The following is a 17,798-nucleotide window of genomic DNA, read 5'->3' on the forward strand; positions in this document are numbered from 1 at the left end:
TAGAATTTTATATCTTTATGTTTGAAGCCAGAAATGTGGCAAAAGGTAGAAAAGTTCAAGGGGGCCAAATACTTTCACAATGCACTGTACATGGGGACGCCAAGAACTACACGGTGGCCAGAGTGACAGTCGAAACAGACTGTGGCGCCCAATCCCACGAGGTCGGGGTGGTCAAGGAACTGATACATCCCGTCATATTGGGGCACAATTTTCCCTTGTTCTGGGACTTGTGGGGGAAGGGATCCAGACTCAGTCACGAGGAAAAAAGCCAGGACCCTAGAGAAATGCCCCAGTCGACATCGGAAGTAGATGAGTTTCCACTGTGTATCCTTGTCGGTGACGAGGACAAGACTGTGACTGAGGAGGCCAACCTCCCTGAATTAGAGGTGCTCGGAGAGAACTTTGGGGCAGATCAGGTTCGGAACTTGACCTTGAAAGGGGCGTGGGACAATGTTATGGTTTGTAATGGTGTTGCCCAAGAGCCTTGGACAGACACCAGGTACCCACACTTTGCAGTTCAGAGGGAGCTGTTATACCGGGTAGCCAAACTGAAAGGTGAAGAAGTAGTGGAACAGCTGTTAGTTCCAGGGCCATACCGTTGGAGGGTATTAGACATGGCCCACTCACATATTCTGGGGGGACACCTAGGGGTTGAAAAAACTCAGGAAAGAATAGTGAGGAGGTTTTATTCGCCAGGATATTACCGGGAGATCTCAAACTATTGTAGTTCCTGCCCCACCTGCCAGATAACCGCGCCCACCTCCCACTTCCGTAGTCCCTTAGTTCCACTACCTGTGATAGAAGTTCCCTTTGAGAGGATTGCCATGGACCTCGTGGGTCCCTTAGTTAAATTGGCAAGGGGCCATCAATACATCTTGGTCGTAATGGACTATGCGACCTGGTACCCTGAAGCGGTACCCTTAAGGAACTCGTCCAGTAGGAGCATTGCCCGGGAACTTGTCCACATCCTTGCCAGGACCGGCCTGCCAAAGGAAATCCCGATGGACCAAGGAACCCCATTCATGAGCAAGGTGATAAAGGAGCTGTATAAAGTGCTTCAGATTACCCAACTGCGAACCTCCGTTTACCATCTGCAGACCGATGGCCTGGTGGAGCGCTTTAATAAGACCCTGAAAGCGATGCTCAAAAAGGTCGTCGAGAAGGATGGTCGAGACTGTGACTACCTGCTTCCATTTCTACTTTTCTCTGTCAGAGAAGTTCCCCAAGCCTCCACTTGCTTCTCTCCGTTCGAGCTTCTATATGGCTGGCATCCAAGGGGTCTCCTAGACATCGCCAAGGAAACCTAGGAGGCCGAGGTCACGCCCCACCGGAGCATCATCGAACATGTCGCCCAGTTACAGGAGAGAATGGCGAAAGTGATGCCCATCGTAAAGGAACATCTCCTCCGGGCACAGGAAACCCCGGCGAGAGTGTATAACCAGTCGGGAAGGCTGAGACAGTTCCAGCCTGGGGATCGCATTCTGGTTCTCATTCCTACTGTTGAAAGTAAGTTCCTGGCCAAGTGGCAAGGCCCGTATGAGGTGGTGGAGAAACTCAGTGAAGTGAACTACCGAGTCCACCAGCCTGGCCGAAGAAAGCCGCACCAAGTATACCATGTGAACTTGCTCAAGCCGTGGCAGGACCGGGAACCTGGGAAAACTCCTTGCCTGGGAGCCGATCCCGAAGGCCAGGTGGAAGAGGTCACTATAGCAGAGACTCTATCGCCGGCCCAGAAGCAATAGTGTCGAGAACTACTACAGCGGAATTGGGAGCTGTTCTCAGAGTTGCTGGGGCATACTAAGGTGGTAGAGCATGACATGCTAACAGAACCACATGTAAGAGTGAATCTGAAGCCGTATCTGATTCCAGAAGCACGCCGGGAGGTGATCTCGGCCGAAGTGAAGAGGATGTTAAACCTTGGGGTGATAGAGGAGTCAAAGAGTGGGTGGTCGAGCCCAATCGTCCTCGTGCCAAAATTCAATGGAGAGTGGAGGTTTTGTAATGACTGAGGTGTCCAAGTGTGACGCATATCCGATGCCCCGCTTCGACGAACTCATCGAGAGGCTTTGACCGGCAAGGTCCTTCACCACTCTTGACCTAGCGAATGGCTACTAGCAGATCCCCATGTCCCAGACGGCCAAGGAGAAGACGACTTTCTCTACCCCTGATGGGTGCTTTCAATACACTCGGATGCCCCTCGGACTACAGGGGGCCCCAGCCGCCTTCCAAAGGGCTATGGATCGGATCCTTGCCCCACATAAGAAGTATGCCGCAGCCTACCTTGATGACATTGTAGTCTTTAGCTCAGACTGGGCTAGTCATTTACCTATGTCGGGGTCGTAGCGACATTCCACTCGTCCTCCAGTCACTCCAAATTAAGGCTATGAGCATGGGTCAACCATTCAAAGAATGAGTCAGACAACAAGCTGGTTCAAACTCAGAGCATGCTCAGAAGGCTACTGGCAAGCCACGATCTCAGCAATGTTCCTCTTTATTTCCACATGCACAAACTTAAATACACTACATAATGGGGAGGGGAAAGGGGTTGTTCGGGGCGGGGTAAGCCATAAATGGATTGTTCGGGGCGGGGTAAGTCATAAATGTCTAGTATCCGGCCACTCCTGATTGGTCCACGTCTCCTTAACTCAGTCTCTGGGCAGACAACAGTCAGTTGATGTTTTGGTTTCGTTTCTCTGAAACAGGTGCTTGGCTGATACTGGCACCATCTTAGCATAAATTTCGATCTAAGTAACACGTAGCAAGGAAAGCTTATTGTTATAAGACACAAAATGGTGGTTAGTACATAAGCAAAGCGTATAAAAGTGGAAAAATATATATTCTTTCTTACCCTGACACCTAAACTACAGGCTGTTCTGGATGCTCTAAGGAAGGTGGGATTAACAATAAATCCGAAAAAATGCACCGTTGGAAAAGAGGAGGCCAAGTACTTGGGCTATGTCGTCGGGAGAGGCAAAATAAAGCCGCAAGTTAATAAAGTGGAGGCAATCCAGACCTGGCCAAAACCGCTTTCCAAGAAGCAAGTTCCTGGGAATGGTGGGATATTACTGGCGGTTTATCCCAAATTTTGACATGATGGCCGCGCCACTGACGGATCTCCTAAAAGGCACCAGGTCAACCATGGTAAAGTGGATGGAGGAAACAGAGACCGCTTTTCAACTGTTGAAGTCAGCACTGTGTAAACAGCCGGTCCTGGTCGCACCAGACCTTAAGAAAGAGTTCCTGGTCCAGACAGACGCTTCAGAGGTTGGTGTAGGAGCTGTACTCTCTCAAGAGATAAATAGGGAAGAACATCCCATTCTCTGTCTGAGCCGGAAGCTTTCATCCTGCGAGAAAAACTATGCAAAAGTAGAAAAGGAGTGTTTAGCCATAAAGTGGGCTGTAGATACACTAAGATACTACCTACTAGGCCGGAAGTTTAAGTTGGTGTCAGACCATGCTCCGCTGAGATGGTTGAGGGAAAAGAGGGATAAAAATGCCAGAGTAACTAGATGGTTCCTAGCTCTTTAGGACTTCAACTTTCACGTAAAACATAGGCCCGAGAAGTTACACAGGAACACTGATGCCCTTTCTAGAATTCCCTGTTTGGTATCGGAAGGTGCCCAAACCCCTGGCATTGGGCAGAGGGAGGAATATGTGACAGAGTCACTGGTATGATATATGAGGGGAGGTATGTGTCACGCAGGTTGCTAGCCTGTGTGAACTGAAACCAATAAACTTTCTGCCAGCATGTTATAAGCTGGGGGTTAACTCACCTAAAGGGTGTGGTTTTATGGGAATGACATAGAGATGGGAGGGAAGTCATTCCCCATACCTCCACCTCACGGTGTGGCTGAGCGAGGTTTAAATGCTCAGTCACCATTTTTTTTCTGTTGTTGAGTTTGGAGTGGCAAAGACTTCAAACTGAAGGCCACAGCTCAGAGAGGAGCTGAAAGTTGGGAATACAACCTGTGTGTGGGCAAACCCCACATTGCTATGTACTGTGCTATCGTTTATCTTTTGTTTTGTTGTTTTGCTTGTAAGGCTGTGTTTATTTTTGCTGGAGCTGCAGGGCTTTATGCCTCATAATAAAGCCTGCAGAGAAAACCACGGATTCTGAGTCTACTTCTGGAAGCGGCCGAGTAAGGCGTCTTACGACAGGGCATATACCAACTCAAAGTAGCAAGTATTTGTCAAGTGTTAAGAAACTGATACATGGTTTTCTATTTATTTTAAAAATATTAATCTGAAAATTGTGACGTGCTTTTGCAGTCTGTAGTCTGTTGTAACATCCTATACATAAATCATACAGCTACCGATAATTCCAAAAAAATAACATCTTTATTGTGTAAGATCCACAAAACAATGATAAAAAGGAAGACAAAATCCAACAGGAGGAATAATATACCATCAGTATATGGAAAATGACTAGTATTGGTAGACTAGATAGTACATCATAATGGAAATAAAAACTACCAATACAGTAGATGATCAATAAATAAATAAATAGCTCGGAATGTGAAGATTAAAGTGCTGGTTTACCAATGTATACTAAGTACATATAATGCGTAAGAACTAAAGACCTGTAATATATCAGAAATGTCAAATGACAGATAAATTATAATAAAGTGACAGTGCACCGTAAAACAGATCTGTAGCTAATAAATAGTAGAAAGTGACAATAAAGTGCAACTGTGCAAGATGTACATACAATTCATGTAGGATAGGATGCAAACAAAGGCACCAAGAGTAAAAAGAATATACTGAATAGAACAGAGAGCAGATCACGGTCATCAATTACAGTGTGCTTACCACTGAGCTGCTTGTGCCCCACACCGGAATCCCAACGCGCGTTTCGCCACTGCAGGCTTTTCCCTCGTTAATTCCCTTGCGCCGCGTGATTCCTCGATGACGCCTAACTGGAACATTTGTTTTAACTCAGCCGTGATGGCTTGCTTCCGGGCTTCGGGTACCCGGTACGATCTCATTCGTACCCTTACCCGAGGTTCGGTAACAATGTCATGTTGAGAACCGTAGTCCTACCCGGTAGCTCTGAGAACACGTCGGTATTCTGCTGCACCAGAGAGCGAGCCTCCCGTCGCTGCTGTTTAGTGAGAGCATCACATATCCTGATCTCTCCCCCGGACGCATCCCTGGCTGAGGGTAGAGAACTCTCTGATGGCATGCCCGAAGTGACCTCTGTAACTAAACACTCTCGATCTTTCCAAGGTTTTAGCAGGTTTACATGATAAAGCTGCTCGGGTTTCCTCCTTCTGGACTGATACACCCGGTAATTTACCCCCCCACCTTTTCTCAAACTTCATATGGCCCTTGCCACTTGGCCATGAGCTTACTCTCGGCTGTGGGTACAAGTACTAACACCCGATCGCCCTTGTTAAAAGACCTGACCTTGGCTCTCGTATGTGCGACTCTGTGCTGCCTGGGCATCTAACAGATGTTCTTTCACGATGGGCATGACCGCCGCGATGCGGTCCTGCATACTAGCCATGTGTTCAATTATTCTCCTATGTGGAGTCGGCTCTTGTTCCCACGTCTCTTTGGCTACGTCCAACAGACCCCTAGAGTGTCTGCCGTACAATAACTCAAAGGGAGAGAACCATGTGGAAGCCTGGGGTACCTCACGAACGGCGAACATCAAATAGGGTAGCAACATGTCCCAATCCTTTCCGTCCTTAGAAACCACCTTTTTTAACATGGACTTGAGGGTTTTATTGAATCGTTGTACTAGCCCGTCGGTCTGATGGTGGTACACCGAGGTACACAAATGTTTTATTTTCAGCAGTTTACACAGTTCCTTCGTCACCTTGGAGATAAAAGGGGTCCCTTGATCTGTCAGGATCTCCTTAGGTAGCTCAAGGCGACAGAACATGGCAAACAGCTCCCGTGCAATCAGTTTCACCGAGGTGTGGGGTAGCGGAATAGCCTCTGGGTACCAGATGGCATAGTCGACGACTACAAGTATATGTTGGTGGCCATGAGCGAATTTTACAATGGGCCCTACCAAGTCCATTGCAATCCGTTCAAAAGTTACCTCTATCACTGGCAGGGGTACCAATGGGCTATGGAAACGTGCGGTGGGTGTGGTCAGCTGATATTCGGGGCAGGATTCGCAGTACTTCTGGACCTCCGCGTAAATCCCAGGCCAAAAGAACCGCTGCAAGATACGCTCTTGCGTCTTTTTAACCCCTAAGTGTGTGTGTGTGCCATCTCCAGAACCGCCCGACGGTACGACTGAGGTACCACTAACTGTTCCACGACCTCGTCCCTGATTTTGTCTACCCTATAGAGCAACTCATCGTTGACCACCATGCGTGGAAACACAGTATCTGCATCGGGCTGTTGAGCTACGCCATTTACCTCTAACACCCTTTCCCGCGCCCGAATCAGGGTGGAATCCTGTAGCTGAGCTGTCCCAAATGTGCCCGGGACACTTCCAGCTTGGGGATCGATGGGGTCTCCTCCACCTCTCCTGCCAGCACCTCTAGGGGAAACCTATCGGGGTCACACTCTGTCCCTAGGTTGGACACCCCTATGACAGGTACCCCTGACTCGGGTTCTTCGGGTACAGCGCTCGTAATAAATTTTACCGGGGGAGAGTGGATTTTGTTTTTCCACAGAGTCCAGAACAGGGGCAAGTCTCTTCCCAACACAGTCCCATAGGGAAGAGTTTTTACCACCCCCACCACATGTCTCGTGTCCCCACATGGCGTGGACAAAACTACCTCCACAGTTGGGTATTCTTGGAGGTCCCCATGGATACACACAACCCCGACTGTCCGTTCACTGGGGTTGTCTCCTGCCACCAGCGACCCATGTACCAAAGTCACTAGGCTCTCCGAGTTTAAGAGGGCCTCCGTTGGGTACCCATTAACCAGTACCTGGCACAGTTAGGGTTCACTGACCGGGGGGTCGGCACTCACAGTGCAGACAGTCTGGGCATACATTGAGTATACCTGCATTCCATGGGCTCTGTAGTCAGGGGGCAGTTAGCAACCACATGTCCCGGCCCCTGACACCGCCAGCACCTAATGGTGAAGGTACTGTTAGTTCTTGTGACCTTTTGGGAGGGAACCGGTCTCCTGCCACTCTCACTCCGGGGTACCCCTTCAGCATGGGTACGGGGCTGACTGTCCTCAGCAGAGGGATATGACCCCTTTCCCGGTTCCTGGTTGGCAGGGTCCGGCGTGACCGCCATGAGGGGGCAGAGTCCCGTATAAAGTCCTGAGTGGCCGAGTACCACTCGATCAGGCTGACCACCTGGTCGAGGGTGCCGGGGTCCCCTTGCCCCACCCAACGTTGAATAGCGGCCGGCAGAGTCCTCACCAGCCGGTCGACCACCACCCTCTCCACCATCTGGGCTGGAGTCAAAGTCTCAGGCTGGAGCCACCTCTTTACCAGCTGCAGAAGGTCATAAGCCTGAGACCGGGCGGGTCGGGTCTCCACAAAGGCCCATGAAAATACGCGCTGAGCCCTTTACGTATGTATTGACCCCAAGTCGGGCAAGGATCTCACCTTTGAGCCTCTGGTAGTCCTGGGTGTCCTCCCGACTGAGGTCGAAGTAGGCCTTCTGGGCATCGCCGACCAAAAACGGAGCCACCACTTCCGCCCACTGGCCGACTGGTAGGTTTTCCCGCTCTGCTGTGCGTTCATAGATGGTAAGGAAGGCTTCCACATCGTCCTCCGGTCCCATCTTCCTCAACGCTGAGTAAACCTTGTCCCGGGCCTCTCGACGTTCCGGGACTGGTGCCGTCGGCGTCTCCCGCAGAGCTGTGAGTTGCTGCACGATCAGCTCATTGGTGTGCTGCTGCTGCTGCTTGAACTGCTCCTGCTGCTGCCGCTGCATGAGGACCAATTGCCTTAACAGCTCCACGGGTTTGAACTGAAAGGTGGCAGGCCGGATTGTGGTGATGCAGCTGCCAGTGGGGTATGCCTCAGTCACAATGCCTGCATTCTTCACCAAACTGTAAGGCGGCTATGTTCACACCGTGCAGTAACTGAAGCAGTTACCCAAGCAAGTCCAACATAAGCATCTTTTATTCAGCAAACTCACAGGTAAAATAGAAAGTCCTCCGGTTCGCAGCCGGGTTAACACAAGTCCGTAAACAATGGTTGGCGGGGCAACGGCTGCGCCAGGCCGCACTGAGCCTGATGGGTGCAGAGCCTTCCCAGGCGTGGGTTCAGCTACACACAGGCCCACCGAGCTTTTCTGCTATGCTTCAAGCAGGTCCCAACACTGAACAACACTAACCCTTACTGCAGGGTTTTTAAAGAACCTGTGGCAAGAGCCACTGGAAAACCTGGGTTGGAGGGAGGAGGCCACCCCACTGCCTTCCTGTAGCCTCCTCCAAGAAATGAAGGCCCTGTTGGATTTTTCTTAATCTGCATTAGCCAGATAGCCTGACCAGGTCAATGCTCACCTTCTTTCCTGCATTGCAGCCGCAGCTGTGTCTGTGACTGCAATGCACTCCAACGGGTTTAATAGGTCTCTGTACACATTCTGGGGGATATATAACGTCCCTCGTATACGATCCCAGTCACTGCCTCACATAAGGGAAAAAGATACCCAAACCTACAGGGCCCTGTGTGTAAAAGGGATTGCCCCCTAAACCTAATACTGGTTGGGCCACCCTTAATAGCAACAACTGCAATTAAGTCTTTTACAACGCTCTGGAGGAATTTTGGCCCACTTATCTTTGCAAACTTGTTGTAATTCAGCCACATTGGAGGGTTTCCGAGCATGAACAGCCTTTTTAAGGCCATGCCACAGCATATCAATCGGATTAAGGTCAGGACTTTGACTAGGCCACTCCAAAGTCTTAATTTTGTTTTTCTTAAGCCATTCAGAGGTAGACTTGCTGGTGTGTTTTGGATCATTGTCCTGCTGCATAACCCAAGTGTGCTTCAGCTTGAGGTCACGAACAGATGGCCGGACATTCTCCTTCAGGATTTTTTGGTAGACAACAGAATTCATGGTTCCATTTACCACAGCAAGTCTTCCAAGTCCAAAATAAGACAGACCCAGACCATCACACTACCACCACCATATTTTACTGTTGGTATGATGTACCTTTTCTGAAATGCTGTGTTACTTCTACGCCAGATGTAATGGGACATACGTCTTCCAAAAAGTTCACATTTTTCCTCGTCGGTCCACAGAGTATTCTCCCAAAAGTCTTGGCGATCATCAAGATGTTTTCTGGCAAAATTGAGACGAGCCTTTATGTTTTTTTTGCTCAGCAGTAGTTTTCGTCTTGGAACTCTGCCATGCATGCCATTTTTGACCAATCTATTTCTTATGGTGGAGTCATGAAAACTGACCTTAACTGAGGCAAGTGAGGCCTGCAGTTCTTTGAATGTTGTTGTGGGGTCTATTGCGACCTCTTGAATGAGTCATCATTGCGCTCTGGTAGTAATTTTGGTCAGCCAGCCACTTCTGGGAAGGCTCACCACTGTTCCATGTTTTCTCCTTTTGTAGATAATGGTTCTCACTGTGGTTTGTTGGAGTCCCAAAGCTTCAAAAAAGGCTTTATAACCTTTTCCAGACTGATGGATCTCAGTTACTTTTTCCTCAATTGCTCCTGAATTTCTTTGGATCGCAGCATGATGTCTAGCTTTTGATGATCTTTTGGTTTACTTCACGTTGTCAGGAAGTTCCTATTTAAGTGATTTCTTGATTGAGAACAGATGTGGCAGTAATCAGGCCCATATGTGGCTAGGGAAATTGAACTCAGCTGAGATGTGATAAACCAGTTAATTTATGTTTTAGGACGAGGGCAATCACTTTTTCACACAGGGCCCTGTAGGTTTGGATTTCTTATTTCCTTAATAATAAAGACCTTAATTTAAAAACTGTCTAATATTTAAATTTGTTTTGTGATCTGAAACATTTCAGTGTGACAAACGTGCAAAAGAATAAGAAATCAGGAAGGGGCAAACACTATTTTCACATCACTGTATATATATATATATATATATATATATATATATATACAGGGTGGTCCAAAAGTAGGTGGACAGAAAATAATAACATTTATTTTGATTTATATATAAAATTATATTTACTAACACAAGCATAACATTGACAATTAAAATTTATTCTGAACAATAATACAAAAGCTCTTAAATTTTATCAATGCAGGTGCTCAAACTGTTTTCCATTACAATTTGCACAGCTTTGAAGTCTGCCTCTTACGCTTCGACAAACTTTTTTGCACAAGTCTCTTTGGGTATTTATTTCTTGAAATGCATCTCTTATGTAATTTTTCAAATCACTGACACTTTTTGGTTTTCGACTATAAACTTTGTCCTTGAGTACTCCCCAAAAGAAAATTGTATACAGTATATTAAAACAAAAATGCACGTAATAACAAGCACTGGGCTAAGTGCCTTACATAACTATATGTAGCCAGCTCTCAAATATCACTTTAAATTCCTTTTGCTAAATCTTTTATACAAAGGTTAAAAATAGGAGTGTCAAGATGAATTTCTTCAAAACTCTAAGAACAACTTAAAGTCCATCTCAAAGCAAAGCAAAGGGAATGTTTTGTGTAAGTTGAGGATAACATTACATTTTTTTTCTATTCTCTTTGTTGGTTCCTATGAATACCGTTCATATAATTCAGAAATGCTTGGCAACATACTTGATAGAGAGCTTCCTAATAGCCCAAGCTGGATTTCATAAGGGTAGAGTTCCTTTAATTACATCACAAACCTGAAATAAATAATAAAAAAGACCAGAAGAAGCTCTACCCGGTGCCTCTTTGATTACACCAAGGATTTTGACAGTGTTGCATGACGCGCCCCCTGGGCCGTGGGGTACTCGGTAGCCGGGCCAGTCGGTGCTGGGGACGTCACAGTGGCGGTGACCCAGTCCGTGACCCAGGGCAGTCAATTAAAGGGGCAGTGAAAAGGGAATGAAGTTTTAATATATAATGTTCGTGACGCCACCTGTGGTATGCGGCTATATGGAGCCGCCGCTGCGGAGCAGGTCCTCTGAAGCTGATGGTGACGCAGCAGAGTTGATGCAGCTCTCCACAGGCAGAGCTGAGCTCCAGGGCAGGATGTAGTGATACTATAGGGTAGATGTGTTTGCTGCGGTGTAATGCTGGTGATGGCGCAGATAATGACCAATCCACAACTTAATGGCGGTTTCCTCTTATCTTTACTTGCGGTTGTTAAGTAGACCGGGGCACGGGTACTAGCTGGTAGTAGAGGTCCGGGCAGCCTGGAAGCAAGTTAGGAATCCACCTCGCCAGGTGGCGTTGTAGGCCTTCCCTCTGCGCTAATCTCTTTGGCCCTGCTGCTTGTAGCTGTGCTGCGGCCCTCGTCCCTGAGTAAAATGTCTTCGTGCTCACCCGTATGACAGGCAGCTCGGGCCTTCCTGGAATGTCGCTCCCACGTGGCGGTGCTGGGCCCTATGTGCTGCTGAGCCTCCAGGCATCTGATGGGGCCAGGAGACCTGCAGTCTCCTGCCCTCCGGATTCTGCTGCTGGGCCTTCAGTGCCCCACAACCTCAGACTCCGGTGTCCAGTTCTTCTACGTTTCCCTCTGGGGTGAGCTTATTCACAGCTCCACTCCCCAGGTCCTTCCTCGTCGCTGTCCTGTCTTCAACTCCTCTCAACTCACTCTAACTAACCCCGCCTCCAGATTCCAGTTGCTAACGGGAGGAGCTCCCCTTTCTGGTATGGAGCCAGACAAGTGTTGTATGCTGGTAATCCTGATTAGGGGACCCCTCCTTGCTTCCAGGCATGGCATCACCCCCTGTGAGGGAGGCAATGCCACTGTGGCAACCGGACCCCTTGGGTGCCACATGAGCATGATAAGCTTTGGGAAGCACTGAGTGAGACAGAAGTGTCAATGCCCCTAATTAGGTTAATCAGGTTACTCTAGGTCGTACGTGTCAAACTCCGGCCCGTGGGCCAAATCTGGCCCGCATGGTGGTTATATTTGGCCTGCGACACCAGAAACACCACCCCTGGGGGGTCTGCAATACCAAGACAGGTTATTACACTTGGGGTTATTTACTTTGGAAAGACGAAGGCTTAGGGGTGATCTTATTACTATGTACAAGTATATGAGGGGACAGTACAAAGACCTTTCTACTGATCTGTTTACTCTGAGGCCTGAGACGGGGACAAGGGGGCATCTTCTATGTCTGGAGGAAAGAAGGTTTAATCATAATCACAGACGCGGATTCTTTACTGTAAGAGCAGTGAGACTATGGAACTCTCTGCCGAATGATGTTGTAATGAGTGATTCACTGCTAAAATTTAAGAAGGGCATGGATGCCTTTCTTGAAAAGTATAATATTACAGGTTATATATACTAGATTGCTTGATAGGGCGTTGATCCAGGGAGCTAGTCTGATTGTCGTATGGAGTCAGGAAGGAATTTTTTTCCCCAATGTGGAGCTTAGTGTTTGCCACATGGTTTTTTTTTTGCCTTCCTCTGGATCAACATGTTAGGCTATGGGTTGAACTAGATGGACTTAGTCTTCCTTCAACCTTAAAAACTATGTTACTATGTGGGGTCATTATTCTGTATGTAGGACCATGTGAGGCTTATTATTAAGTATGGAGGACTATGTGGGGCCATTATTATGTATGGAGGACTATGTGGGGCCCATTATACTGTATAGTGGACTATGTGGGCCCATTATTCAGTATGGAGGACTATGTGGGGCCCATTATGCTGTATACTGGTTGGCCACGACTTTGTCCAGTATTTTCATTTTGTCCCTCTGTGTGTTTAAGTTTGACATCCCTGCTCTAGGTCAATCAAGAAGCTACAGTGTGAACCAGGTATGGAGATACAGAAAGATTCAAGATCAAAAAGAAAAAACATAAAGATGCATCCTCTCTTCTTTTGTTTCCAACCTCCATGTGGAAGTAATCATGAGGAAGCTGGACTTAGATGATTTAAAGGGAATCTGTCACCCCCCTGGTACCTATCAGACCGCTAATATGGGCATACAGGTGATAGAAATGTGAATCTATACTTAGCCCATATTAGTGGTCTGATTGCTGTGTAATACCTTTTTGTTAAATTATTTCTACCAATTTATTAAATTATTCCTGCCAAGCTTCGCGTCCGGAGGACGCCAAGAAATGCCCGCCTACTAGCTTAGTTTCCATGCTCACCCCACCTCCACTGCAAGTCACAGGTCTGATAGGTCCCAGGGGGTGACAGATTCCCTTTAATAGGCAAATGAACCATCAGCAATTTAAGATTTGCAGATGAAACAACCCTACTAGAAGAAAATGAGAACGACTTGAAAATGCTGATTTTGAAGTTGAAAGAATAAAGTGAGAACATGAGCCTTTACCTGAACATCAAGAAGACAAAAATCATTACTACCATCAACAAAATCCAAATAAAGATCAAGAGTGAAGAAATATAAATGGTCAACAGCTTTGTTTTCTTGAGTCCCTCATTAATCACAGTGGTGGCACAACAGCAGAGATCAAGTGTCGAATAGCATTTAGGCAAGCAGCCATGATGAGCATGGACAAAATATAGAAGTACATATGCAAGGACATCTTAACCACAGTCAAACAAAGACTGATCACTGTAATTGTGGTCCCAATTGTGGCATATGACCGTGAGACCACAAACGCAAACAGAAAGCACTCATGAAAGCTGATAGAAGAAAATTTAAATTGTCGTGCTGGAGAAGACTTTTTCAAATCCCATGGTAGGCTTGGATCATCCACAAAGAGGTAACAAAGCTACTCACTTGGGAGCGATCTGAGGTATCACAGGAACCGTTTTTATTTAAAGTACGGCTGGTTTATTTCAGTCCTCATAAACCACATCACAGGAAACTGAAATACAGCCCTTGTCCGGCATAAAGTACAGTCATGGCCAAAAGTTTTGAGAATGACACCAAAATTATATTTTCACACGATCTGCTGGCCTCTGGTTTCTATTAGTGTTTGTCTGATGTTTATATCACATACAGAAATATAATTGCAATCATATTATGAGTACCAATAGGTTATATTGACAGTTAGAATGAGTTAATGCAGCAAGTCAATATTTGCAGTGTTGCCCCTTCTTCTTCAAGACCTCTGTAATTCTCCCTGGCATGCTCTCAATCAACTTTTGGACCAAATCCTGACTGATAGCAGTCCATTCTTGCATAATCAATGCTTGCATTTTGCCAGAATTTGTTGGTTTTTGTTTGTCCACCCGTCTCTTGATGATTGACCACAAGTTCTCAATGGGATTAAGATCTGGGGAGTTTCCAGGCCATGGACCCAAAATCTCTATGTTTTGTTCCATGAGCCATTTAGTTATCACCTTTGCTTTATGGCAAGGTGCTCCATCATGCTGGAAAAGGCATTGTTGGGCGCCAAACTGCTCTTGGACGGTTGGGAGAAGTTGCTCTTGGAGGACATTCTGGTACCATTCTTTATTCATGGCTGTGTTTTTAGGCAAGACTGTGAGTGAGCCGATTCCCTTGGCTGAGAAGCAACCCCACACATGAATGGTTTCAGGATGCTTTACAGTTGGCATGAGACAAGACTGGTGGTAGCGCTCACCTCTTCTTCTCCGAATAAGCTGTTTTCCAGATGTCCCAAACAATTGAAAAGGGGATTCATCAGAGAAAATGACTTTGCCCCAGTCCTCAGCAGTCCACTCCCTGTACCTTTTGCAGAATATCAGTCGGTCCCTGATGTTTTTTCTGGAGAGAAGTGGCTTCTTTGCTGCCCTCCTTGAAACCAGCCCTTGCTCAAAGAGTCTCCGCCTCACAGTGCGTGCAGAAGCACTCACACCAGCCTGCTGCCATTCCTGAGCAAGCTCGGCACTGCTGGTAGTCCGATCCCGCAGCTGAAACAGTTTTAAGATACGGTCCCGGCGCTTGCTGGTCTTTCTTGGGCGCCCTGGAGCCTTTTTGACAACAATGGAATCTCTCTTTGAAGTTCTTGATGATGCGATAGATTGTTGACTGAGGTGCAATCTTTGTAGCTGCGATACTCTTCCCTGTTAGGCCATTTTTGTGCAGTGCAATGATGGCTGCACGTGTTTCTTTAGAGATAACCATGGTTAACTGAAGAGAAACATTGATACCCAGAACCAGCCTCCTTTTAAAGTGTCCAGTGATGTCATTGTTACTTAATCATGACTGATTGATCGTCAGCCCTGTCCTCATCAACACCCACACCTGTGTTAATGGATCAATCACTAAAACGATGTTAGCTGCTCCTTTTAAGGCAGGACTGCAATGATGTTGAAATGTGTTTTGGGGGTTAAAGTTCATTTTCTGGGCAAATATTGACTTTGCAAGTACAGTAATTGCTGTTAAGCTGATCACTCTTTGACATTCAGGAGTATATGCAAATTGCCATTGCAAAAAATGAAGCAGTAAACTTTGGAAAAATTACTATTTGTCTCATTCTCAATACTTTTGGCCATGACTGTAAAACATAAAGCAAAAATTCCATACAATAGTGCTGGTTAGCCCACCTGGCTTAGAGTCCAGCTTCTTAGTCCTTTAGCAAAAGCACTCAATCCAGGAGATCTGCACACCTCCATACACACATACATCTGTGAGACAAACAGGTCTCATTTTACAAAGTGAACTACACCCAGGGGTGGAGATATGGTGAGCAGCCGTTCATGTACTCATAATCAACCTGTCATGGCCGATTAATCCCTTTTAGACTTATGTGTACTAAAGCATTACTCCAGGTTTATCTCCCATCCACTATGTGTCTAACAGCCACCTTACATCATATAAAAGTAAAAAAACTGTAGGAGAACAAAAGCGCACAAAACCATCAGGTGATACCCTTTTGGGTATAAGGAAGCTAATAGCAATGTACTCACCTGAGCAGGTTGTGTGCAGGCATAACTCCTATGAACACCTAAAAATATCTGCTGCTGCTGCCTCGTGGCTGGGGAATGATCTTCTTCAGGTTAGTTGATCAATTTGGACAATAAAACTATATCATTCTGCACTGCTGTAATGAAGAATCCTTAGGACCAAGATGAGTTGAACAGTTTTTATTTTCATAATGTGTTTCAAAGCTGGACTGGAGTCTTTTTCAAGTAAAAAAAAGGATTGCATCCAATCATCTAAACTCAGAAATGTCCTTCTAAGGCATGATCACTAGACAGAAACTGACCTATTTTGGAAAGGTGATGAGGGGCAGGGGCAGATTAAGGGTAGCCAAGGCCCTGGGCAGTTTAGGATGCATGGGCCCACAAGCACTCGATGTATCACGCGACATGTCACATGATATTTTTGGAAAGTCATGTGACAGGTCATGTGAGGAACACAGCTGCTTTGATGCACATCTGTAGACGCCAAATATATTGCTTTACGTACAGTGCTAAACATAACAATACAGGATACTATGTAATGAGGGACGGGGCTATAGAGTCATTGCCGAAAGTATTGGCACCCTTGAAATTGATTCAGAAATTGAAGTACGTATTTCTCCCAGAAAATTATTGCAATTAATACAAATTGAACATATTTTCACAATAAACTCCAAAAATGGGCCGGACAAAATTGTTGGCACGCTCAACTTAATATTTGGTTGCGCACCCTTTGTAATAAATAACTACAATCAGTCGCTTCCTATAACCATCAACAAGCTTCTTACACCTCTCAACTGGAATCTTGGACATTTCTTTTACAAACTACTCCAGGTCTCTCATATTTGAAGATTTGCTTCTCCCAACAGCAATTTTCAGATCTCTCCACAGGTGTTCAATGGGACTTAGATCTGGACTCATTGCTGCCACTTCAGAACTCTCCAGAGCTTTATTTCTATCCATTTCTGGGTGCTTCTTAACGTATGTTTGGGGTCATTATCCTGCTGGAAGACGCATGACCTAGAATGCAAACCCAGCTTTCGGACGCTGGGCACTACATTGCGACCCAAAATGCTTTGGTAATCTTCAGATTTTTTGGGCAAACTGCAGTCTAGCTTTTTTACGCCTCTGTATCAGCAGTGGGGTCCTCTTGGGTCTCCTGCCATAGCGTTTCACTTAATTCAAATGCCGAAGGATAGTTCACGCTGACACTGTTGAAAAAATTAAAAATTGTTGCTCAACTTTAAACATCCGACCAAACAAAGGCATTTCAAAAATGTTGTTGATGGAACCTAGACATATACGGGAAAAGTTACTTATGAACTTTTTTGTGTGGTATGACTATCTGTCGTAAACGCATACAAATTCGAAATGGGAAAATTGCTAATTTTTCTAAATTTTTCAGCAATATTTTCATAAATAAACAAATCTTATCAACCTAAATTTACAACTATTATGAATTACAAAGTGTCACGAAAAAAATAATCTCAAAAGCACTTAGATTTGAAAAAGTATTCCAAATTTATTACCATATAAAGTGACCCATGTCGTATTTGAAAAGTTGGGCTCCATTAGGAAGATGAAAACTGGTTTCGATGATAAGGGGTTAAAGGGAACCTGTCATTTCCGATAGCGCTATTAAACTGCAGATATAAGGTTAACCCGTAGGTTAATAGTGTTATGAAGGTGCTTGTCTGCTGTTCTGTGCTGCACCCAGAATAAAATGACCTTTATTTCTCCTGGGAGCCGCCGCCTTTCAGTCATACAAGCGTGCCGGTGTGGCTTCAGTGACCACATTAAGACATGTGGCTGTAAACACGACCTGGCACTGATTGACAGCTTACTCAGGACTGATGCTCTACTGAGTTGACTGTCAGGTTCCCTTAGCCAACTATCCCCAAAAAAGGAAAGTATAGTTTTATAGAGGAAGAATTCCAGATGGCAGCAATTGTAGA

At 46.0% G+C, this 17,798-nt stretch overlaps 1 long non-coding RNA gene across 1 annotated transcript in view; it reads right to left on the reverse strand.

Annotated features, from left to right (window-relative positions):
* The window catches only part of LOC141153201 (uncharacterized), a 70,691-nt gene that overhangs the window by 10,518 nt on the left and 42,375 nt on the right, over positions 1-17,798 (reverse strand). The window contains exon 2 of the long non-coding RNA XR_012247260.1: positions 15,850-17,054. This is a non-coding gene — a long non-coding RNA (uncharacterized lncRNA). The remainder of the gene's footprint in view (positions 1-15,849; positions 17,055-17,798) is intronic.

This window comes from Phyllobates terribilis, unplaced genomic scaffold (assembly GCF_046119375.1).
Source record: "Phyllobates terribilis strain yellow unplaced genomic scaffold, ASM4611937v1 Scaffold_7__3_contigs__length_470593459, whole genome shotgun sequence".
Taxonomy (NCBI): Eukaryota; Metazoa; Chordata; class Amphibia; order Anura; family Dendrobatidae; genus Phyllobates; species Phyllobates terribilis.